General features: G+C 35.9%; 1 protein-coding gene and 1 long non-coding RNA gene across 12 annotated transcripts in view; one reads left to right on the forward strand and one right to left on the reverse strand.

Annotated features, from left to right (window-relative positions):
• CACNA2D1 (calcium voltage-gated channel auxiliary subunit alpha2delta 1) overlaps nt 1-24,426 on the forward strand; it is a 353,423-nt gene that overhangs the window by 133,029 nt on the left and 195,968 nt on the right. The gene's annotated exons all lie outside the window — the stretch shown is intronic.
• Nucleotides 11,272-14,774, reverse strand: LOC146443147 (uncharacterized). Its single transcript, XR_014856676.1, has 3 exons — nt 14,638-14,774; nt 13,660-13,716; nt 11,272-13,576 (listed from the first exon to the last, which is right to left on the reverse strand). It is a non-coding gene; the product is annotated as an uncharacterized LOC146443147 (long non-coding RNA).

Below are 24,426 nucleotides of genomic sequence, written 5' to 3' on the forward strand. Positions count from 1 at the left end.
AGTATTTTGTTTGAATCCACCAGAGTACTTTTACTGATGATGGAGTAAGGTAAAGCATGTTTTAATTACAACTATAAGTTGCATTTAAATTTTTCATATGGAGAAAAAATTGTAAGCCATTATTTGAAATATTTAAAATATTTATTTGAAGAGGAGGGGGATATGCTCAAAATTAATGCTGCTTTCATGGTACAACTAGATACACATGTGTAACTTCATTGACTTCTGTCATCCTCTGCTGTTTTGCTGAAGCTCTCTGTGACACAATGAATTTCACCAAGAAACATCTTACCAGGGAGAAAGACTGAAGTTGCTGGAGGAGAAAATGGGAATGATGCTGATAAAATCTGAGAGAAGTCAGGTTTTGATTGTTCAGTATGCCATAAAATGTGACTGATAAGGCAAATACTAAACCCAAAGAAACTCCTGTTCATTTAGATGAAATCTGTAGACCTCAGAAATTTTGTAATTTTGCACATTGTAGTCAGGTGACAAGCAAAGGTTACAGGTTTTGTTGAAAAGTCAAAGCATGACTAGTTCAGAGAAATCAGTGAATTAAAGACTAGTTAATAGCAAAAATAATAAGAATAAACTAAATTAATCCATAAAGATGAACTCCTATTTAAAGGGATATTATCAGAAAGATAATGCACCTCGCTTGCCCTTCACACTTTTTTTTTAATATTTTGAGTGGAAGAGGTAAATGAATGACCAAAATACTGAGCCTTTAAAGTCACCTATGCATTAGGGTGTTGTCAGTTACAAAAAGAAGTGAAAGCATGAATATTTCATATCTCTTTGGCATTCAACCTGTTTTGCATAGATGGCAGCTGGAGGTTCAAAACAGAGCATTATTGCTTCACCACTGTCACCATGGTTTAGCAGGTAAATAATGCATGAGCTAAGAAGAGTTGACAAGGCAGACGGTAATGATATATTGGTTCAAGAGTCTGTCACCTCAAGAAGCACCTAGACATGATTCACATCAGACTTACTATATATTTCATATGACTGTTATAAGAATATCCATAGATACAGTCTGTAATTAACCTAAAGAATTAACAGCTGAAGGATATGGAAGGCAAGGAACCTAGCAAAGTTTCAAAAGAACCCTGGTGTTAGTACATATGCAGCAACACTTGTAAACTTTCCAGATTAAAATTGTGATAAGGATTAATCTGCACCCTTTGGGGTGCCAAATCCTGGATTAATCTCTAGGAAAACAAAAGCTCCTTCATATCAGTTAGGCAGTGCCTAACTAAGCAGGGAACATCTTGACATGTGTTATGCAAAAGCATCAGCATTTTTTGCATTGCCTGGCATCTGATTAAAATGCTGACAAAAAGTAATAATTCTACATAGTGCAGCACTAAGCATAAGTTTTTCAGTAAGAATGTCCAGTCCTCATCTACAGAAATGAGGATAATGGCTGCTGTACAGTGCTGTGGAGCAGTCAGGGGTCACAAGCTCTAATGACAGGCTTGTGTTCATCCTGTTTGTCAAAAATATTAAGACCTTTTTGTAACTTAATTAAAAAACCCAAACAACACACGCACATCCTATCCTGTTCATTGCTCACAGGCTGCTTAACCCATAAAGGTTAATTTGTCACGCTAGTGCTTTGTTTCCCATTTTGTTTATGAGATCACTCTCTGTAGTGACATCTGCATACATTAACTATCCCAACACATTTTGTGTTATCTGGCAGCTCCTTTAATTACTGGTCAGGCATCACTTTTTAATATTGCAGCCAAGCAGAAATGTATTTGTTCCAGTAGCATTTTTAACAGGAGTCTGTAATATCAGGGTCTCCCTGGAGAGCCCTTCCAGCCAGGGTTTGCCAATAAACCACAGTCGCTTTGCTGCAGCCCGAGGTATCGACAGATGCTTCGAACTGGATGCATAATACGTGGTACCTGCTGTGAATAGAAAATGGCTAAGGGCTGGTGGGACATTCTTTAGGCACAATTAAGCTGGGCTGATTTCCTTCGCATCTTGTAAAGGGAGATTCGTGATGTGATTTTTCCCTGTCTGCCTCAGTGATGGTTTTTAAACTTGTTTTCCTCAAGATGTGCAGCATACAGCCATGGCTTACCAGGATTACAGTAGTAAGCATGTTCAGTGCAATTAATTCATTACACTGATAGCAATTTCCAGCTAAATCATGTCCTTAATCCAAAGAAACAGCAAGTTTCAATAGTGCCAGTAGGAATGTGGCAGGGCCAAACAAGATGTGAGCAACACAGCAGAGTGGATTGAACCAGTCATGCTTATAGTAAGCACTGTATGCAGTAGTTGGAATAAAATAACACAGTAGGCTATCATGCAGCCAATGGGTATGTGAAATTGTTCTTTATGATTATAAAACTCCACTGTTCAATATCCAGGGGACTGGAGGTCAGCATATACTATAAATACAGAACAAACATACCTTGTCAGAAGAACTGACATTATATGTCACTAAATAGCACTAAATATGGTATCTCATCCTGATGTCAAAATCTATTTCCTAGGAAGCAATGGGTTTCTGCTTAAGTGTTGTCCTTAAACCCTATTGACTACATCTGGAAAATCAGAAACATAGACTTTGCTAAATAGTGATGCATTTAAAAGAAAAGGGAAAAAAAAAAAAAAAACCAAAATGTTTCAGCCATGAAGAACTTGGCATGGGAGCTTCAGACTATGGAAATATATTCAGGTATGGGGCTGCATCCTCTCCACCTTTGTCTTCCAATGTATTTTGCCATCTCTTTTTATTAATTTCCTGAGTTAGAAAGAGGCTTACTTCTGTTTCTTTCCCTATTATTGAAAAAAGTATCTTTCCTGTTAAAGTTGAGGTGCTCAGGCTAGTCTGGCAGAGGTTGGTCCCCCTCAATTGTATGAGTTAATATCACTGTGCATCCTAAATAACTTGTGGCCACATTGGCAGGCTCTGAAAAGTCAGTTGCAGCTGCTTTTTACTGTGATGAGTACACGATGCCATTGTCAAGACACTGATTTATTATCCAGCCTAATGGCTATTTCTAGTGGGACTTCCAGTTTGCTGCCAGAAGTTATGGAATCAATATATTCCAACAGAACAAAAGGTTAGAATTAGGTTAAGATATATATTTAGTTAAAAAAATGAGCATGAGTCTTCTGAACCTTGTAAAAGATATAATAAGCAGAACTAGATCCATTTCTGTAATATGGATTGATTCTGGATTGTATGTGGAAGCATGCAGAAACTGCTCTGTTTGAGGCATTGAGATAATGATTAATTTCCTGAAGTATTTGTTTTATGTGTGTGCATTGTAAAAAAGACTGGGAATAGGTTAAATGCAGAATGCACAGTCCACGTAGTAAATGCTAATTCAGTCGACTGTAGTCATATCATGTTTTATTTGCTGTTTCTAATAAATCAGCCTTTGACTTGTGCTTTACTTGTGAAACAATCTTTTATTTTCTGGCTTCCAAATCAGATGCTTCTAAAGCAAAACTGTTAGAAGAATAAACAATGACAGGATAAGAATAGACTGTTAGAGAGCCTGACTGTTAAAGTAAAGATTAGTACATAGAAGACACATAAAGGCGTTGTTGTTGTTAGATCTGAGGCTTATTTTATGTGCACAACACTCTGCTGTACCAGATGGACGTAAAAATTAAATTTTTCAGTGAAAAAAAAAATCTTGAGGAAAGAAAACAGTAAAAAAATTCTGTGTGAAATATCATAATTATAATATTGATAAATAACAGCATGTATAGCTATGATAGATGTTCTTTGCTTCCAAACAAAGATGAACTCAGCTTCTCTCAGCTGAAATTTTTGCAGGCATTCTCAAGTGACAGGCAACTCCATTCTCTTTTTTTCCCCTGCTATTTCTCAGGGACATTATTCTGTAGTGATTTTTTCCCCATTACAAATAATTGCAGCAAAATCATGTAACTGGGTCTTTTTTGACTACATTACATTTAGAATGGAAATATTTTTTTCAGTGGTCAAATCTAATTTTTTGCAGTCTCTTCTGTCTTGATTCCTACTAGGAAGATTTTTAACACAATGAGGATTTGGCAGGAGTCAGATTGACTTGGTTTCTTTTCTGAGGTTCAAAGGAGGAGTAGCTTCCTTTACCCGAAGAATTAGTAGTGCAATTAATCAGAAGGATTATTAATACAAATAGTAATATTAGTGCAGGGCTGGGATATTTCTCCTCTGGAATGTTTGTGAAGATTTAGAAAGGGGAAACTTATTTTCTAGATGCATTTGAGCATCAGCTAATTTGCATAATTTGACAATGCCATGAGTCAAGAGATTTGTGAATACAGCAGCTTTCACAGGTGCCAAGAGTCTTTTCCTGGTTTACTTTGATTTGGAACCCTTCTGTCTTTAAAGGTTGAATTTGGGTGGATGGCAGATGACTGTGCCACTGAGGTTCTTTTAGAGGAATTAGAAATGCAGAACTTGAACTGTGAGAAGCCTCACAGGTCTAAATCTGACAGGCTGGTGATTGGGTTACAAGAGTTCTGACCAATGCGTTGGTATTTCCATTTTGCATGGTATTACTGCAAATCAAGTGAGGGACAGAGAAGCACAATTGTTAGGGCTCTGACTAGCAGCTGCAGCAGCAGTGCTGTCTGTTTGAGCTTCATGAACATAAAACAAAGCAACAAAAGAGAACACCAAGATTCTTGGAATAAGAAAACAATGTGGTAGAAGTAAGATTTCACTGACAATGTGTGCAGCCGTTAAGGGAAAGTGAATATTTAGTTGATCATCAGGGAAATGAATATTCCTTTGCTTTGATGAACTGGGAGATTCATCCTAACAGGGGAGCTGTAGTGGAGATCTCTGACTGCCACTCTAAGACAAGTCTGAACCATAACGCAGCAGTCACCAATCTTGGGTGAGGCCAGTGGTTGTTCTCTGTGTGATCCTGCCTCTGACTGTGACTGATACTATTTTTTTCAGAGCAAAACTCATAGCCAGTTATGGAATATTCAGATGATAAGGTAATTTTTGTTGCTGACTTGTACCATGAGTGAGAGAATGTTTAGAAAGCTAAATTTCTCAGAAGACTTGAACATATCTATCAGATCAACTGTTAAATGGACAGGTCTCCTTAAAAGCAGACATTTTTCTGGAGTAATATCTTCCTTTGGAAGTTACCTTTTATCATGATTGCTTCAAAAACATCACAGTATACCAGGTTCGAAGGGGATCTCAGGGATCTTTTGCTAAAGAAGAAGGACTTCTTTATCCAGAGGGAGAGAAGATTCACAGGAATGTCTCTCTTCTTGCAGTTGAGTGGCATGGCCTGGCATTAAGAGGCCACTGTGTCAGTTCAGCCTGCAAGCAGCATCCAGAAATGAGGAATTTCCTCCCCAGAGGGATACTCTTGACTCCCTGCATGCAGATGATGGCTGCTCACTAGCTGAACAGCCACACAGTGGAGGTGCCCTGGGTGGCTGTGAGACATGCCACGTTAAAAGCAGCAAGTTCTTCAATCACTTTCCCTTTAAAGTGTCAAATACTTTAACATATTAATAGTTAAGCACTGATTAGAGGCTGTGATTGAATGTCCTGAACAGCTGGAAGTCCCAAGGCAAAGTAAAAAAAATTGTTTAACTGTACTGTTGAGGTCAATTATTAGGTAAAACTTGCTTCTGAGCAGTTTACTGTCATTAAATATTTCAAATAGCTCCACAGAGTCTGTTTGAAAGGCCACTGCTGCCAGTCAGTAGTTGCACACACAAAGCTGAGAACAGACTGGAAGGGTGAAATAACCTAATACAGTCAGATGAAGAGGAAAAAGCTGGATTGCCCAGATAAGACAAACTAGATGAGAAAACTGTCATATAAAGAAAAGCCTTTACTTTTCTCCCTTTATAGAAGCTTCACAATGTGCTACAGATAATTTGCATTTTCCTGGGGATGAATACGATGAATATTTTCAGCAATGCTTTTCATGAATATGGAAAACTGGCTGTACTTTTATTGCTATATTCATAAAATATGCATCTGGTGAGTTCCTGTTTTCACAGTAAGAAATATGGAGTGGAATTTTTAATTTCTTCACTTATTTTCTAGAGGTTTTTTACTTTTAATAAGGTGTTTTAATGTAGTGATTTAGAATGTGAATCCTGTCATGGTTAGTTATGTAATAGGTTGCCTTTGGAAGAAACATTGGCTTCTTTTAGAGCCTCACTGCCAGTTCTCTTAGAAATGAGAGTAAAATGCTTGAACTCTCATGCAGGCTGGGGAGTTGAGCTGTTGAATCCCTCTTTTCTCATAGCATGGTATTATCCCATCTCCCAGAAAACATTTTGCAGACTGCTAGATTTTCAAAATCCTAGGTAAATGTAAGCCTTGGGACACAGAAGAGAGAATTCTTTGATGAAACAATAAGGGAAAGTGGTTGTCTTTTGAAATGTCACGAAGTTTGTATGCATCAAGAGATCAGTTTTTCCCCAGCTCTATTCCTGACCTTCATTTCTTACGGCTTTACAGGAAATCTACCTGTAAGACAGGAACAACAATTGCATTCATTTTGTTACTTAGAAAAAAATGGAGCAGGTGAAAAGATCAGTTAAGTATCATTGACAGTAAGATTTGTCTGATCTCGTATAAAAACCCAGCTATGTACCTGAAAGGTAATAAAAACAGTTTTTGTTGCTTAGTATTTTACTAATATATTGATATATATTGATATATCACCAAACTGTATTACATAATAGAACAGTTCTATTACATCAGAAGAGGTGCATACTCAGAATAACGTTTGCCGAGAAGATTTCTTCATTCCCTTTTAAAAATCCTTGTTTTAAAGAAACAAGCTTGTTGAAAGGTGTGTGTCTTTCTAAATGCTACAGTGCTTATTTCCCTTTGGTGTGTAGTTGGAGCCACACTCAGGTATGCAAACTACTTATGTCTATTCATTGTGATTTTGAAATTAATTGATAAAACTGCCTGAAATAAATTGCAAACACGAATTCTACAGAAAATTCAAGGAATTTGTCCATAAAATTTTAATTGGGATGAACAGCTGTCACATATCTGTTCCTACAATGGAGAGATGGCCACAGACATACTCTGAAAACCTTTTTCTGAAAACTTCACATTTTCCTTTTGATTATTCATTTTCACATATCAAATTTATCTTAATTTGGTTGAAATTTTTCAGAGGAAAGTATTGCCATTATGGAAACTTAACTAGTAAATTTGCATTTGCTTCTTCCACAGTGTTAGTTTTTTTTGATTGTGTATGTAATTAAACTGTCTCCTTAAAGGGTCCAGAATCAAATAACCTTAGTTTAATAAAATGGGATATTTTGAGAATGAGGGTAAGAAGAAAGTGATTTTCTAAAATGCTGCTATGGTATAGTAGTATAGTGAGTACCATAGTACTCATTATAGTAATATTGTGAGTACCATATATTGTGAGTACCATAATATAGTAGTATTGTGAGTACCATAATATAGTAGTATTGTGAGTACCATAGAAGGTACTCACAAAGTGTCAAGATTGCTTTTTTTGAGGCTTCTTGCTGAATTTGAATTTTGAACAAATTCATGGAGTTTATTGAAATGCAAATTCTTTCATTTTCAGTATTCAAAAATTTTCACAGAAAAAGTACAAGGAGCAATGAATAAGATTTCCACTAAAACTGTGGAAACTGTGTTTCGATATTGGGAAAAATAACTTTGCGATGAAGGATGGTCAACAGGAACAGGTTGCCCAGACATATTTTGGAATCTCCATCCCGGAGGTAAAACAAAAACCAACTGGCTATAAGCCCAAGCCACCTGATCTAACTCTGAAGTGACCCTGCTTAGAGGGAGCACTGCTATTTTGTGATTGCTGAAATCAGTCTGAAATTGGCTGAATACCATGTGCCTCTCTGTTACCAAAAATTGTATTAAAACAAACAAAATAGCATCCTCAGAAGAAATAGTTCTAACTCCTGAAAAAAAGATGTGGAAAAAGATGTCAAAACACACAGACAGGGGTAAGAAAAAAAAATGCTATTGTTATCACAACAGGCTTTTGCCTTTCAGAATTAAGCACAAGGTAGACTGCTGCTTTCTTAAATGGAAGTCAAAGACAAAAGTGAGGAAGGATAAAGTCTATAGATTCTATTAACAGAGAAGATACAATGTGTTGACAATAAATCAATAGTTATATTAGACCTTAAAAACAACAAAGGAAATGTTCAGAGGATGACTCACTTTAGTGAAAGAAAGTGATAAATGATCTCAGTTTAATGACTAATATCAAACATTGTTAGGGAAAGTAAATTCTGAAGGCTCAGATCAATATTTCCTCTTAGACACACAAGCAGAAAATACAGAATCGAAGTTAAACTGTCAGAAGAATCCAAATCTCTCAAAATACAGACAATTCACAAAAGAAGAAAAAAAACTATTCCTCCCCTAGAACTATAATCTTAAAAAATCCAAACCAAGCCAATCAGAAACCTTCTCACCAGAGTTCATGTTCTTATTCATTCTAACTCCCTAGCAGGCTTCTTTGTCATCTGATGTTCATCCCTTTTAAGTACAAAACTAGGGATCTACATATGGAATATAAATGGGATTTAAGTTATCCATTTTGCCAGAGTGCATTTTGTCAGAGTCCAGGCTGGAGTATTTCCTGACTGTTACATGTGATCAGATCATTACATCAGGCTGCCATAAACCAGAAATAGCTACACCTTCACCTGGTTGGGGTGAAGTTTAAACCAACTTCCAATTCTCTAATTCAGGTTTCTTCATATTTCTCTTGCCCCCCTTTTTAATATCAATGCACATGAAAAAGAGAGTAAAGGTAAATTTGGGTCTGACATTGCTTGATTTTGAGGGGTCCCTTAACATCACTTATTTTTTTGTGGTGTTATACATAGTGCTGGGAAAATTGTAATTTATTAATATCTCATCTGAGTGAATTCACATTTCTTTTCATAGTGCTTGTTGTATTATTCTTTTTTAGAGATTCTTGTGGTCGCAGTATTGACAACTATTTGCACATAAAAATGCAAACTTTTACTTTGTATAAAGTTAGGGAATTTTTCAATTGTTTAGGCAGCCATTGCTACTATAAACATGCCTTTTTATAAAGGATATTTTAAAAATAATTTGCATTAAAATTTCCTTTCTTTTCCTGCAGGAACATTTTACTATATTTCAGGCATATACATTCTTGTTTTGTCTTTTCCTGACTTACACTCCAACCTGCAACTACTCATACATATATATATATATACGTGCTTGAATGTAGGCTCACCATTCATCAAATGAATTTCAGCTGGAAGTGGCTGCTTCACTTACATTTCAAAAATGTAAATAATTAACAACTAAGATTTGTAGAACTAAAAAAATAATTTAAAAGTGTGTTAGTTATTATATTCCACATGCATATATGTTTAATATTTATCACTCTGGTGTCACTAAAACCAATTGATACATAGAAATACCTCCATAATGATAGAAAGCTTGTTTTTTGTAGACCAAATAAATAATGAAAAATATATTAAATATACCACCACTATAGAAAACAGCATGCTGACCTTTTTTAAGCAACTATTCCACAGTTTGTTGTTCAAACTTTTGGTTGTTAGCTTGGTTTAACTGAGGTAGTTGCTTATGTGAAAGCAAGTAACTTCTAATTGACATTTCTGAAAATTCTGGATTGTCCTTTCTGTTTTTATGGAACTGGATAACCAAGCAGAGAGATTGTAAATTATCAGAGACACTTAAAACTAATTTGATCAAATACTTTGTCAAGGAAGAGAGTGAACTTCAAAATTACTCCAAGTTCAATAGCATCAAATACAGTACTGAAGAAGCAGATTTATATATGAAAGTACGTTTTTCAGTATTTTTTCTGCATGAGTGCCTGTATATACATTGTAATATTTCATAAATATCTACTTTTATTGCTATAAGGAGAAAAATATGCTTTCATGGTATTCTCCTGATCTTTAGTACTTGACTGGGAAACCTAAATATTAATGCTATTCTAGTTCTGTTGGTCATAAGCAATTAATATTCTAAGCTCTGTAAATATGATATGTCTTTAGAATAATATTCGGCTAAATTAACAAACAGTAGAGAAAGAAGTGGGAAAGGAAACAAAGTGATGTTTGGGAACACCTCTAGTGTTTTTTGAGCATCTGATGGGCATGAATTTCACACGTCTATTGCTTGTCCAGAGTCAGCTCACTGAGGTGTGTCCTGGGGATGCAGGATCTCAGCACCAACTTCACTCTACAGATGGAGTTTCTTTCCCTGTCCCACTGTACAATGCTAGGTGCTAATACAGCTACAGTGATAAAGGACTAGATACCTTGATAAGTATAAACGTTTTTGAGAGGGAGGTTATCCACAAAATAATAGCCATATAAACCACGTAAAAAAATGCTGTTCCATTGTCCTTTCAGTAAAAATATGAAACTATTCATGGTGTTCACTCATACTCGAGTTCTAAAACTGCACTGTAATTGCACTTATAAATGATAAGAATTCAATAAGAAAAAGTGAAAAGACAAATAACAATTTACTTCTCTCAGAAAGGCAATGCTTTATTGAATTTTTCATGATATCTGAGGATGAGAGTTTTTCAAGTGTGCAGTCAAAGGGGGAAATTTGGAATCCTAAGTTAAGCCCCTTGAGAAAAAGATATCAAGGTATAATTCATATAACTGACTTTCTGAACACTGGGCATGGTGCTTAATGAATACTAGGATAGTTAGAGTTCTTGTGTCTTAAATTAAGACTTGTGAGTGATTGAAAAGATAAAAACAATGTGTTTGTCTGTGAAAAGGAGCAGGTTGGCTCTGCTAGAGGCTGAAGTAGGAAGGACTAGAAGCTGTGCAGACTGCTAAAAGAGATCTTCAGACAAGAAGCAGATTGAGGAGGTGGGCTCTGGGATGAGACTCATATAAAAGAAAATTTGAAGGCAAGTTAACTGCAGAGACTACAGCTGGAAGCTCTTTTACCAGCTTTGATTCATACTGATTTATTTTAAATTTGCAGTACCTTTGAAGACAGGAATAACACACTGTCACACCTACCTGGCTGGTTGATCCAGTGACTTACACAAGAGCAGGAGAAACAAGGCATTTTGAGAATACAATTCAGGATTACACTATACTGTACTATACTCATTATACTAACACAAGGTTATTTTGTATGTGCATTTTCTCTGTCAGTAAATGGCCCCACCTGGAGCACTCCATCCAGCTCTGAGGCCTCCAACATAAGAAGGAAACAGACCTACTGGAATGAATCCAGAGGAGGCCATAGAACAGTCAGAGGGCTGGGGCATCTCTCCCATGACAAAAGGCTGAGACAGTTGGATGTGTTTAGCCTGGAGAAGAGAAGGCTCCAAGGAGACTTTAGGGCACCTTCCAGAGTCTGAAGGTGCTACAAGAGCTGGAGAGGGACTTCTTACAAGAGCATGTAGTGATAGGAGAACAGGGAATGGCTTTGAACTGAAAGAGGATAGGTATAGATTAGATATTAGAAAAAATTCTTTACTGTGAGGGTGGTGAGGAATTAGAATATGTTGCCCAGAGAAGCTGTGGATGCCCAGTCTCTGAAAGGCTGGGACTGGATGATCCTTTGGTTCCCTTCCAATCCGATCCAAACCATTCTATGAAATGTGGTATTGATTCTAAATATAAAATTAGTGAAATACATAAGTGGATGAAGTGAGATGACAGGGACAAAACAACATATGGAACCTGCAAGCACTCGTACAATAGTGTGTGCAATGCTCTCTTTATTCATGTTTTTGTTTGTGGGAGAAAGCAAGCTAGGTAAAGATCTTTGTTATTGGACAAAAGCACCTGAAAGGGAGGAGTGCATTGAATGTGGTGTGTAAGAGTAGTAGGAGTAGTAGTGCATCAGTAGTTTGTTACAGTTATGAGTGGAATAACATTAATGGTCTTCCTATGTGAAGTGACCGCTTTTGTGAAATGTCCTTCTCACTGGAACCCTAAGAATTTTGTGAAATTGAGACAAAATTTTCACTTCACTTCTGTTTCTTTGACAGGTGCTATTTGATTATTCTTTTTTTGATAAATACTTCAGGGTCAATTGTAGTTCTAGATTTATAGGTTTGTAGTAACAAAACAAGTAATAAAGCATATGTCATGTAAATTTGCTTTGATTTAAGATGCTCCTTTTTACTGAAACATAGTTCTCATAAGTATGTTGGGAGTGGAAAACCACAGAAATAAACCACATTGTCACTAGCAAAAGAAAACCCCACACTTGGCCTTATTAATCCATAACTGGAACTTTTACAGGAACTTTTTTACTCTGAGTCAGAGCTGTGGCAGCCGCTGTGGAGTGCACTGGCTCACAGCATGGATGTGCTCATTAGCTCCAGCATCTTTTCTCTGAGTTAGGAACAAGGAAACAAAAGCCAATCTGCTTGTTTGCTATTTCATATTCATGTACTTTCTCCTCTTTAATGCCCTGACTGACAGCCTGGGTGTGCATTGTCCGATGTCTTCACGTCAAGCCTGTGACCTCAATTCACCTATCATTCACTTCCATCATGTCAGCTGAGCCTTTTGTGGATGTCCATTATTCACACACTATATTGTGTTATGATGAATTACCCTCTTGGGAATTTTAGGACATCTTAATCCCAGTCTGACAGAACTCTCTGCGATAAATAATTGACAAGTCCCTATGCTAAATGCAAGTACATCAGAGGATGTGGATTTTTGACAGCTTTTACTGAATAAAAAGAAACAAGAGAGCATGGCTTCAGCAGTGTTGAGCAGCTTCCATCTCTCATTTTCATTTTCATTGGATGCTTTTCCACCAAGAGATTGCATGCAGCAGGGGAGGGAGACTCATTATGATTTTTATCCATAGTTGTTTTCCTGATAAACAAAATATTTAATTTGAAGAAACAATTATGGGGAATTCAGTATAATTTAATCTCACATTAAATCTGGCCTCTTTCTCCATCCATGCATGTTAGGGAAAGAGAGCTTTGTTTCAGAAAACCCAGTAGCATTTAAATGTGCATTTCCAGTGACAGCCATGTGTGCCTGTGTGCTGCCTGGCATTTAAAGGAGGGTGAATTCCTGGTGCTCATCAGGCTGTGCAGGGGTGGAGCATGAAGGAGGTGATGGACTCTTTGCCTTCTTGTCCTGACAGCCTCGGCCTGGCTGGAATTGCAGTGAACAGGGAGCTGACAACTTGCTGCCAATTATTTTGTTGAGGAAGGCACTGGAATGAGCAGAGTCAAAGCCTCGTTCACTATGTCTGTGCTCTGCCAGGCAGCATTAGAGAGGTGATAAAATGCAGTCTTGGTGATATTTCCACCTTTCACACTTCGCTGGAGTTTGCCAGGTGTTTTTGCACTTGTTACAGCCTTGAGATAACTATCAAGACTTGACAAGAAGCACAGGTCTGTTCCTGTGGGTCTCTGAGTTACAGGGCTGGCAGGTACCCCAAGGGATTTGGCTGTAGCATTTTTTTGTTTGTTGTTTCTGGAAAAGAGAACTGTGTGCCTTGTGCTTGCTGGAGATCCAGAAGTCATTCCTCAACAGCTGGCAAGCTCAAAGTGAGCACATGCTTAGTCTAGAAAATTGCAGAATTTGGAAAACCTAAATAGGTAAAATATCAAAACTGCTTTGAGAACAGATATAACAGATAACCTTACCTTTTTTTTTTCCCCTTCATTCCCCCCCACAGTGTTGCAGTGTGTCAGGTAGCTGGAGGAGAAAATAAAATGAATATAATTAATTATGTGTTCTGTAGGATAGCTAGTACATATCATCCTTTTAAGTAAATTGGAAGCAAATGCCATTATTGCTGCCAGAGTGTATCCTTAAGGTATTCTTAGCCACACCTGAAAGGACTAAAACTTCAGACACACATGTTCTTCCTGTGGAAGCTGGTGAAGAAAGTCTCTTCTCATTTCATATAAACTGGGGTGAATGGAAGTTCATATTTATTTCTGTCACACATGCCAGAGGGAAGGAAGCAGTGGTTTAGCTGAATTACACTGAAGGGTGTAGAGGCATTCATGTGAAATACATTGTATTGCTTAATCTGCTCAACACACAAAACAGCTTTCAGAGGTAGGTGAGTCTTGCTGTCAGATCCATACTTGCCACTTCTTCCTTTTCCTTGCTATAATGCCTAGCTGGACCAATAATTGTACTATGGATGTGAGAAACTATTTTTTGACAACACTGTTGCCCTTTTCAATGAAAATTTCTCATTCAGAAGGATGGTTTGTTTTGAATTAAAACAACGACAGCAAAACAAACCAACCAAACAACAAACACACAAACAAACAAAAGCTCCTAGAAAGAATCATTGAGAAAATTCCTGAGCCCCTTGGATTATAGCTGATATTTTATTGTAAATATGTGAAATACATCTAAAGTACAGTCTGTTACTATATTGATGCCAAAAAGATTTTTGCTTTTTACACATTTTTCATATATTCGTATCTCTGTACGCTACTATTATATGGTTATATATCTCCTTAATTAACTTTAGTACATTTCCTACCCTTTCTCTTAGATTTTAGAACAATAACCTGACCTTCTAAATATGTTCCTTAAATAGTATATAGTTTTACTGTCAGGAAGAGTATCTACAAGAAGAACATTTTGTTTTCTTACCAGAATCTGAGAAGTTACAACAAAAAATGGGGAGCTTGGACCAACTACAGGGGCTTGACCCAGGGGTAGGTTACTGGGGCAGCTGAATCTCCCATTGGATGAACCTGCTAAGTATTCTAATTAATCAACCTTGTAAAATTGTGGAAATCTGGTGATGGGTGTGTCCCATCACCACCAGAACACCTGGAAGCTTGCAAATAAAGGTCTGCTTTTTACTTTACTATTCTAACACTGTTGTAAGCTTTTTTCTCTTTTGATTATAGGAAACTATATGAAAATAATTATTTTGATGTTTGCTAATAGTTATAAAGCTCATTATGGGCTTTCTTTAAAAATATATTAAAATTTCGGTTAAAAGATCCTGGATGCATATACTTGCTAAGCAGGCAGTTGTATTTCTATTAAGTAAATTAGTGGAAATAAATAAAAGATAAAAGTATTAAAGCTGATTTTTTTTTAAGCTGGAGACTAAGGTTTAATGTCATATTTCACTATTTCTTGCATAAGATGCATTATCACATTTTAAGTGAGGATGTTGTCAAACCTTCAGGAGAAGCAAATTCCCATTTTCTGAACTCTCAGTCCTTTCATTAAGCTACAAAGCAACTCGTCTCCAAATAGGAACATGTTAGGTGGTTCTTTTCCCATTTGAGATCTAAGGTTCCAATTGACAATATAAAGCAAGGATGTTGCCAGGTTCTGTATGATTTGGCTTTGTAGGTTAGACAATTTCAGGTGACAATTTCTGAGTGTTTGTGTGAGTGAAAGAGTCAGAGAGTAGTTTGAGTAATAAATGAGAATGGGTTCAAGAAGAGCTTTGTTTTCAGGGTATCCATACTTAGTTAGGAAGCTAAGTAAGAATAGTGATTTTAGGAATAATGTTACTGAAGCATTCCTTTATTTCTGTGAAATAAGAATTAGTTTTATTGTATCAGAAACTGTGACTCATTTAAAAATGTGGCTCATCTTTCAGAAAGAGGTTTTAATTACTAGATTAAGTAATTAATAGATTAATTTTCATTAATAGATTTGAAAAATCTAGAAGAGAGTAGGAATAGAACAGAAAAGTTTTGGAACTGTGTACTATTTGCAGAACTCTATACATGGCATTGCTCAAGAATGTGAAAATATGTGTCTAAATGTGCTTTTTGAAACTGGTCTTTTGAAGGATAAAACACTACTTTAAAAATTACAGGCAAAAGTAAGAAGAAAACAGATTGAGGATGATATGGTTCTGGTCAGAGTAACACAAGATCAGAAATCTTTCTGAGGTAACAATTTTAGATTTGAAACTATATAACAGAAACTAATTAAAATACTAATTTCATGTTACTTACATTTATTATCTTCTCAGAAAGATCATTACCTGAAAACTGTTGGGCCAAAAAGAGCTTCAGCTCCAAATGTGTGAATATGCACTGTAAGATCTATACAGTAGAACTACATCATATTACAGGAGATGATTTTTAATATTCAGTTATTGCCTCCTACATGTCTGAGCACACAGATCTGCTCATGGAAAGCACTGCTGCATTAATCTGCTTTTCTGCTATCCCCTCCAACCTTCCCTGTGACATCTGGCTGAAGTATGACCTTACAGTTGTATTGTGAGGTGTCATTTAAGTCTTTGCTTTGTAATTAAAAGAGAATGATTAATAACAATAATGAGATTAATTGTAATTTGCAGTTCTGGAAAGTTGCATTATATGCTTAAGAATACATCATTTAGGTTTTATTAATTTAATTGCAATTTCAACAGAACTGCAAAATACAGAAACCTTTATTGGTAGCATAAAATCAAAGCAACAGAAACCTAAGGGCCTCTTTGTAAGCACTTTTCATTGTAGGAAAAAAAAAAAAACTTACAAAATCTCATTGTCTCTCCACAACAAAGAAAGAAACAAAAAGGTAGCTTCAAGATAGAAACAAAGATGTCTTTTAAAAAAGAGAGGTTCAGAATATGTTTGGGTTTCAAATTTTAGCTTTTAATTATCTTGTATGTTTTTTCACACTAAATTATTTAGAGGTTGTTTTATATTTCGTATCAATTTAAGTGGAGAAGGAATTAAATAGAGCATATATAATGAGATTTAAATAACTGAAGAAAATCAATTCAGCTCAGTTGGTGCTATTAGCTAAGCTACACTTCAGGATGTGCTCTAATATTGTGTTTGAACACTTATTCTTTAGGGATTCCTATTCTGTTCTGGTATCCAAAGGCTTTGGCTGCATAAAAAGTTTGCTTTGTGTTGCTCCATGCCAATTCTGCAGTGATTGCTGTGGTGCCTGCACAGAAATGGGTCCCTGACTGGTAATGAGGCTGAGCACACGTGCTGGAGTAGCAAATAATAGGTTTCTTTATAGCACAGAATGGTTTTGTTACATACACTAATAAGGAGTGTTTCTAATATGTATAAAAGTACTTACTTGTTAGTAAGGCAATACTGGATTTCATAAAGCTGTTTAAGTACTGAATCTGGGTACTTTGGAGAGCTGTTAACTCTCAAACACAGATAAATTAGCATACATATATTGTCTGAGATAGAAATGGCATTGTGTGCACATGAACACATATGGTTTATTGAGTCTTTGTGACAGACACTAAATTCTTGTATGTTGAGGGATGATAGAGTTCTACATGCAGAATATGAAATTGCAGTTGACAAGGGAGTAAAACTGCATAATAACAGTGTAAATGAGATGTCACTGAGACCTCCATGTACCTTGTCTTCCATTGTAAGTTGTTAGATGTTGTGGATTTACCCCTAAAAGACTAATGCAGTATTTTGCATAGAAGATCAGTAAAATTATGTTATTTCAAAATCTGATCCTTTTTCCTGGCCATAAATTAGGCTGCTTTGTCTTAGGCAAGAGAGAAGACAGTGTTGCAAGAGGATAATGCAGAGCAATTAATTTTGGTCATAATTATATTGGGTAGTTCTGCAGGTATAAATTTCTAGGGTCTCTTCTGCCACAGATCTCCTTAGGTCAGGCTCTTAAATGAAGTTTCAGTGAACATTCATCTGGGCTCTTCCCTTCTATTTTAAGGTAGTAAGAAATGTTGTATCCCTGATTAAAACTATGGAGATGTTGCTTAGGCCAGATTCTTGTTAAAGAGTATGTTTGGACCAGAATTAAACTGTCTGTAGATGCCATATAGTTCTAATAAATCTCACTGAAAGCTACCTGGATCTCTAGGACAAGTAGGGCATGACTGTCCTGTGCTGAAGCTTCTCAGATTTGCCTTTCATCCTTCTCCCAGACAATCTACCTAGGAATTGCACCAGTAACACACTTTGCTTAGCATTCATGGTATCATCTGAGCAGTACTATTTCCATAAATTAAAGGACAAAACAAAGAAAACAACCAACAAACAACAACAGCAAAACCCAAACAAACCTAAATCTGTTTAATAAGCTGCTACTGGCTGAGCAGATTTTGGTACAATGTTGTGGATTCCACTTAAAACAAAACTGACAACTTGATTGTTCAAAAATAAGGAAGAACAGTATTTTTATGACATTGTCAAATGTGCTATACCTAGAAACTGCATATCTGAAAAACAAACATTTCAAGTATTTTTAGGAAACATAACCTCCTTTTCCAAACTGGAACATGTTTTCTTTCTGACACTTTTGACTAGGTTTATAGTAAGAGAGGGAGGGTGACACTAAAACATGTATTGATGATCCAAGTATATATTGAAGATTCAGCTCTTAGCCCACTGCAAATTTTATTCCTCAAAGGATGAATAGTTCTTTGTATGTAAAACCAAGCACATAAATATCTATCCAGTACAAATTCCTTTCTGGTTGCACATGAACTACATGAGATGATTAGCCAGAAGTCCTTCCACTGAAATAAGCTTGATTATTGTGAAACTTTGTATCAACCTTGGAAAGCATTTGGTTTAACAAGGCTTTTATTTTATTTATATGTTGTGAAGTAAAATCCTTGTTGGTATATTCACTATTCTGGATTGAGTGGAACTGTTAGGAAGCCTTCTGCAAGCATTGCAAGGTATTGCCCAAAGTGGGAGGAAAGTGCTTCTTTAACTTCTGCTTAAAAAACCTGCTTAACCAGTTTTGCTCATACTTGATTTAAAAATAGGCACAGCTGTGTCTGGGAAACACTGGTGCAAACCACAGAAGAGGCTAGGAGAGCCTTAAGAAGAAATTTTTATTCAACACTAAAACCCCATTTTCTCAGCTTTTTCATGAAATGTCTCATCCTTTATACAGTTCAAAGTGTAAAGTGATTCTAAATCCAGATGTCAGAAGGTTGTTCGGTTTTTTTTTTTGTTTTGTTTTTTTTTTCTCCTCTGTAAGTAAGGTGTCAAAAATTTTGCTGTAAGGAGGGTAAGCAGTTCTACCATTTTGACAACCATAGCTATAATGACTGCAGTCAGCTCACCTTGGAATGTTCCATCACCCTATACACAAATGTATATAAGCCTATCTGGTAATAGTAGGCTAAAAACTGCCCAAAATTACCTGTGCAGGGAAATCACAAAATACAATGACTAATGATTCAGGAAAAAGAGAATACTCTTAAAATATCATGATCTTTTGAAGGTAGGAAATCAGTAGGATCAATTGAAGCAGTCTTCAAATTCCTTTTCTTTAGATACTGAGATACAGTGTTTTTTTTTTTCTTTTGGCTTTTTTTTTTTTTTAGTTTGGTTGATTTTTTTGGGGTTGTTTTGGTGGGTTTTTTGTAGGATTTTTTTTGTTTGTTTTTGTCTAATTTGTCATCTTTACTTTTGAAATTTTTTATTGACCTTTCTATCTCTTTCCTTTATGTTTTGTTGAAGCTAAAGGCACAGGAATTAAAAATGGTGCAAAATAATACAGTATTTAATCAGCTGAACGGTTCAACAACTAAAAAGACTCCAAAAGCCAGCCCCCATTATACTACTGTAAAAAAGCATAATCTGTCTGGATTATATACCCTGACCCAAAATAATACATCAAACTATTTATATGTAAGTGTTTTTGTGTTTTTTCATTAGTTAGTATATATATTTTTACGTGAAGAAGCATTTGGAGCAAGATATGTGTACTTTACATATACATTTCAGAAAATGAGCATATGTTTTATGATGCATTTCTTACTTTATTATGTAAATGCAATATAAGAATGTTTTCTACAAACTCAGCAGAACATAGGTAGTATAATTCAGTGCTACATTCTGCAGTTTATTGAGCATAGAGTACCTGCAAAACTCCAGGACAGAGTGTGCAAGTAAATCTCCCTTACACAGTATTTTTACACTGCACAGAACATCAGTGACTTTGTTTCTGGTTAAATTGCTAATCAAAGCTGTGATCTTTACAGCAACTGAGTACTTATGTGAGCAACATATTAGCTTTTTGTTGGATAACAACATACTTGATGGATTGAGATCCACAGCAGCTTTGCATTTAGGTAGCTTATCTTTGAATTGTAATTGTAAAAAAAACATGAGCTGGCATAAATTGCCACTTTCTTTTTTTTTTACCTTTCTGGGCATTTCAGAGGTTGGCTGCCTACTTTCCCATGAAGAGTTTGTGTTGGAGCATCAGCAGCTTTGCTGCTGCCACCCCAGCTGGGATAACAAAGATGGGATGGGTGGGAATCCAGAAGACAGGCAGAGTTTGCTGTATTGCCCTGTAGCTTCTTACATGCCATCATCACACATCTGCCTGTGCCTGCTAATATTTCCAGCTCCAAAGACAATTTTAATTTGTTTTTCAAGTAAAAAGGCATATACCTCAAAGTTATCCTATGATCTTGGTAACCTTGTGATTAAAAAAAAAAAAAGAAATTTTGTTGGAATATTTTTCTTTGTGATTTTGTTTTGGGGGGGAGCTGGTTTTGGTTTTGGGTTTGTTTTTTGGTTTTGGGTTTTTTTATACTCCACATGGTATTAGCTGGGTTATATGTGTGTGTGGGGGGAGGTTAAGGTTTTTTTTGGGTTTTTTTTTTTGGTTTTTTTCTGTGATGTAGGAAGATGGGTGACACAGATAAAAGTAAGTCCAAGATTTAAAATTTGGAGAAAGGTATTGTGAGACTTTGCTTAAGGTGTAGCTTGGCAAGGGTCTAATGATAGAAACACAAAAAAACCCCTTGAAAATGCAGTTTACAGTTCTAATTTATTAAATAGAGTTAATTTTCCTTATTTTTCATCTTCTATTTAACCTGACACAACCGAGCCATGCAACTGTTCAGTCAACAAGGAGTGTCAGGGTGTTTGGTTTTGTAAATCAGAGCTCTAAGTAGTGATATTATCACCAGGCAGCATGGTGGAAGGGATTCCTGTTGTCTCTTCTCATCTGGGTCTCCAAAATTCTGCACTGTAACAATTTTTCACATCCTTTGTTCAACTTTGCTAAAACCACCTGGCCACAGGATACAGGTGAAGAGTTCACTTTACAGTTGAACTTAGCTGTAATCTGATTTAATAAGGCTTTAAGGTTGTGGTTTATATGCTTGGAACTTCTGTTGTATATGCAAGTGAGTTTGTTTTACTGTCACTTATGTCATTTATCATACTGATCAATAATAACTCAAAAGTCATTGATGCCACATGAAGCTGCATTTTTAGTCTTCACTAATGCAGTGTACACACCAAAATCTAGAGGCTGGTTTCATGTAGAAGATTTTTTTTTTCCTTAGCATTGAGTTAATTTTCAGCTCAGATAGTAGAGATTCAGCATTTCAATGCTGCTAGTGACCTGAAGGAGGACACAAAGTGTCTGACTTCTCAAATCTTACCATTTCATGTGACAGGGAAGTGCCCAGAAGAATCTGCCTTTCCACTTAAAAAATTTATTTGTTTTCCAGTATTCTGTATGAATTTAGCCCAAATGCATTACAATGAAATCCTACAAGAACATCCTGCAGTGTTTAAAAAAACTCTAAACCTTTAGCAATCTGCCAGTCCCTTAAGTATCAGCTCAGGTATCTTAATTTAAGATTCAGACTGATTTCTGAAAATCATCTTTGCTACCTAATGTGCCAATTTAACAGGAATGTGGAAGAAATTCTTCCCTGTGGGCAGAATTTTTAAGTGCAACTCAGATCAACTGCAGTCACCTGCATCATAGTGAGTTAGGTACATCAAACCTCCAGTCTGGCAAGGTACTGGCAGATTTTGCTTTACTTGTACTGTGACTTTGTTAACATGTGTGTTTAGTTTATCTTGTTTTTTATAATTATGTCTTAGCTGTTTCTTATTTCTTTCTGCTATTCACAGTTTAATTCTGATGATGATTTGCAGTAAGTAGCTATAGCTGGAATAAAAGAAGACACATTTTTTGGAGGGTACTAAATTTGTTGGCATGTTTCAGTATATTACTTATATAGAAAAGAAGGATGCAGGACTGAAAAATAAAATAACAGCAGATGTAAAAGTGACATGAGGAAGATGCTTAGACAATTTGGAGATGGGATAATGCTTTTTGATTGTGTTCTTTGAGCTAGAAGGTGGCAATTAGATTTTCATACAGAGAAAAGTGTGAGACATCTTAATTAAACACCTTTTGGTGGAAGTCATCATACATAAACCCAAACCTCTTGTAGTAGTTCTCAAATGTGTCACCTGTGAGGTTAACACTAAAACCAATCTTTTTCTCTTTTTTTTTTCCTCTTTTTAAAAATTGGAAGAAAATTATAGTTTGAATATTTATTTAAATATGTACATTAGTCATTAAGACAGCCAATCAAATACATTTCTTAAGCGTAACTATAGATCCTGTACATAATCATAGAAAAAGGAGGAAAATAACTGAAGGGAGAATACTATGGATTCACCCAGGGGATAAATCTTATGGACTTAGATGTTACTAGCATCTAACACTAATGTTTTGTGTGACTTTGGTCACATTACATCACCCTTCTGCTTTACTTTCCTTTACATGTTAATTACAATTGATAATATTTACTTCACAGTGGATGTGAAAAGTTATTAAATACTTCTGTAGCCATGACAATGTGCATTAGTTTTAAAACTGGAGTTTTTACGATGAAAAAAAATTGCATATAATTACATTTTAAAGGTCTAACAGAGCAGAAATATGATGTTAATGGTATACCTTGAACAGGTTGTATTTCCTGTACAATCACAAGAATGCCCTGAAAGAGTCTGTGCTGCCTGGAACAAAGAGGTTATAAATAAATTCTCCAATATATGACATATATGTGACAAAAAGTGCTGAAGAGAAATCATGACCAACACAATGCATGGAAATGTAAAATATACAATTTTCAGCATTCTCACCTTACAATTTTGTCCACTCAATTTTAAGGTGTTTTTACATTACAATCTGAAAGAATGTTCTGTTGGAGGGGAAGAACTTAGTAAATCCCATGTAGTCCTTTATAGAAAAGTTTTGACTAACAAAGGACCTGAATTATTTTAAAAAGTTGACATGGCTACACCTGAATGTTAAAACTTGAGCCTGTCCAGTAGAGGGAGAATGCTGGGAGTGAAACACTTCTTTTAAGACATATTTGGGAAAGTTTAGAAGCAGCATGTGTGTGATGAGAAGGAAGTGAAGGGGCTCTGGGTGTCCTGTTACCCAGGGGTCAAAGCCAGGTGTGGCAGGGCAGTATTTCCAGCATTGCTGTCATGACTGACACAGCATCTCTGGGAAAATCAAAATTGCTGTTGCAGTTTGCCAGGGGAAGGGCATTTTCCTTTGTACTCAGTTTCCTCCAGGACTCACAGTTAAACACTTTCTATTTCTTTTGACTAGAATGACTTCCATTAGGGAAATGTTGCCTGAAAATAGCATGCAGTATTAATGTATCATTTGTTTCTGCTGTTGCCAACAGTAACATGTTTCCTTGGCTCTCACCCCCTGACTGCTGATGAGATCAAGTTGATTATTCAGCAGCTATAACCCACCACCTGCTCTATTTTTTTCCCTGACATGCAAAGCTGCTGAGACACTATCTTGCCTTGTTAAAGCTACATTTGTTATTCAACTGTAGTTTTAAACATACATATATATATATATATATATGTATTTAAGAAGTGGATACATTTTTCAACAGACTTGTAATAAGTCAAATTCATTATTTCATAAATCTGAATACTGAAGTGAACATGCTGATTTTTCTCTAAAATTCACGCTTTAGTTCTACCATTCAAACTCTTAATTTTATTATTAATAAAGTTGCATTGTTCATGGGCCTATTTCTGGAAATTCTGCTGCAGACTTCAGTGCTATCTTGATTTTATTGTAAATCATTAACTACTCAGGAATTTATCATTATAGTTTAGGTTATGAAAGTGTCTTAATGAAATAAAACATTTCAGTCCTGTTCTGCAGAGGAAGAGATGATAATGAGCTCTGTCCACTCCTGTTATTTCTGGAAATTCTGGATTTTGCTCTTTCTATAAATACCCATCCAACTCTGAGAGAGCTTAAAGCTGTTTCCGGTGACATGGCCAAAAGAGATATTTGCCTATCAATTCAGCAGAGATTTTAAATCTCCAGCTTTATTATCTTCTTTTGGGATTACAGCAGCATTACATCTAAATGTCCTTTGTAGCTCCCAAAGTGTGAATAAATCTAGAACTCACTACACTCCTCCGTATTTAGTGTTTCTTACTTAGCTCAACTCCACTTCTGTGATTGTAGCAGAAGCTATAATTTTAAACCAAAACAATGCTTCAAACAGCATTTTGAGTATTTGATATATACTTAATATTTTTATTGAGTTGTATTGAAAGTAAATTGATATTATTTGATATATTTTTATTCAACTCATATGAAACTTTAGCATTCTGTGAAATCTGT

The sequence above is a fragment of the Lichenostomus cassidix genome, chromosome 1Aa, assembly GCF_008360975.1.
Source record: "Lichenostomus cassidix isolate B80296 chromosome 1Aa, HeHo_3.0, whole genome shotgun sequence".
Classification (NCBI taxonomy): Eukaryota; Metazoa; Chordata; class Aves; order Passeriformes; family Meliphagidae; genus Lichenostomus; species Lichenostomus cassidix.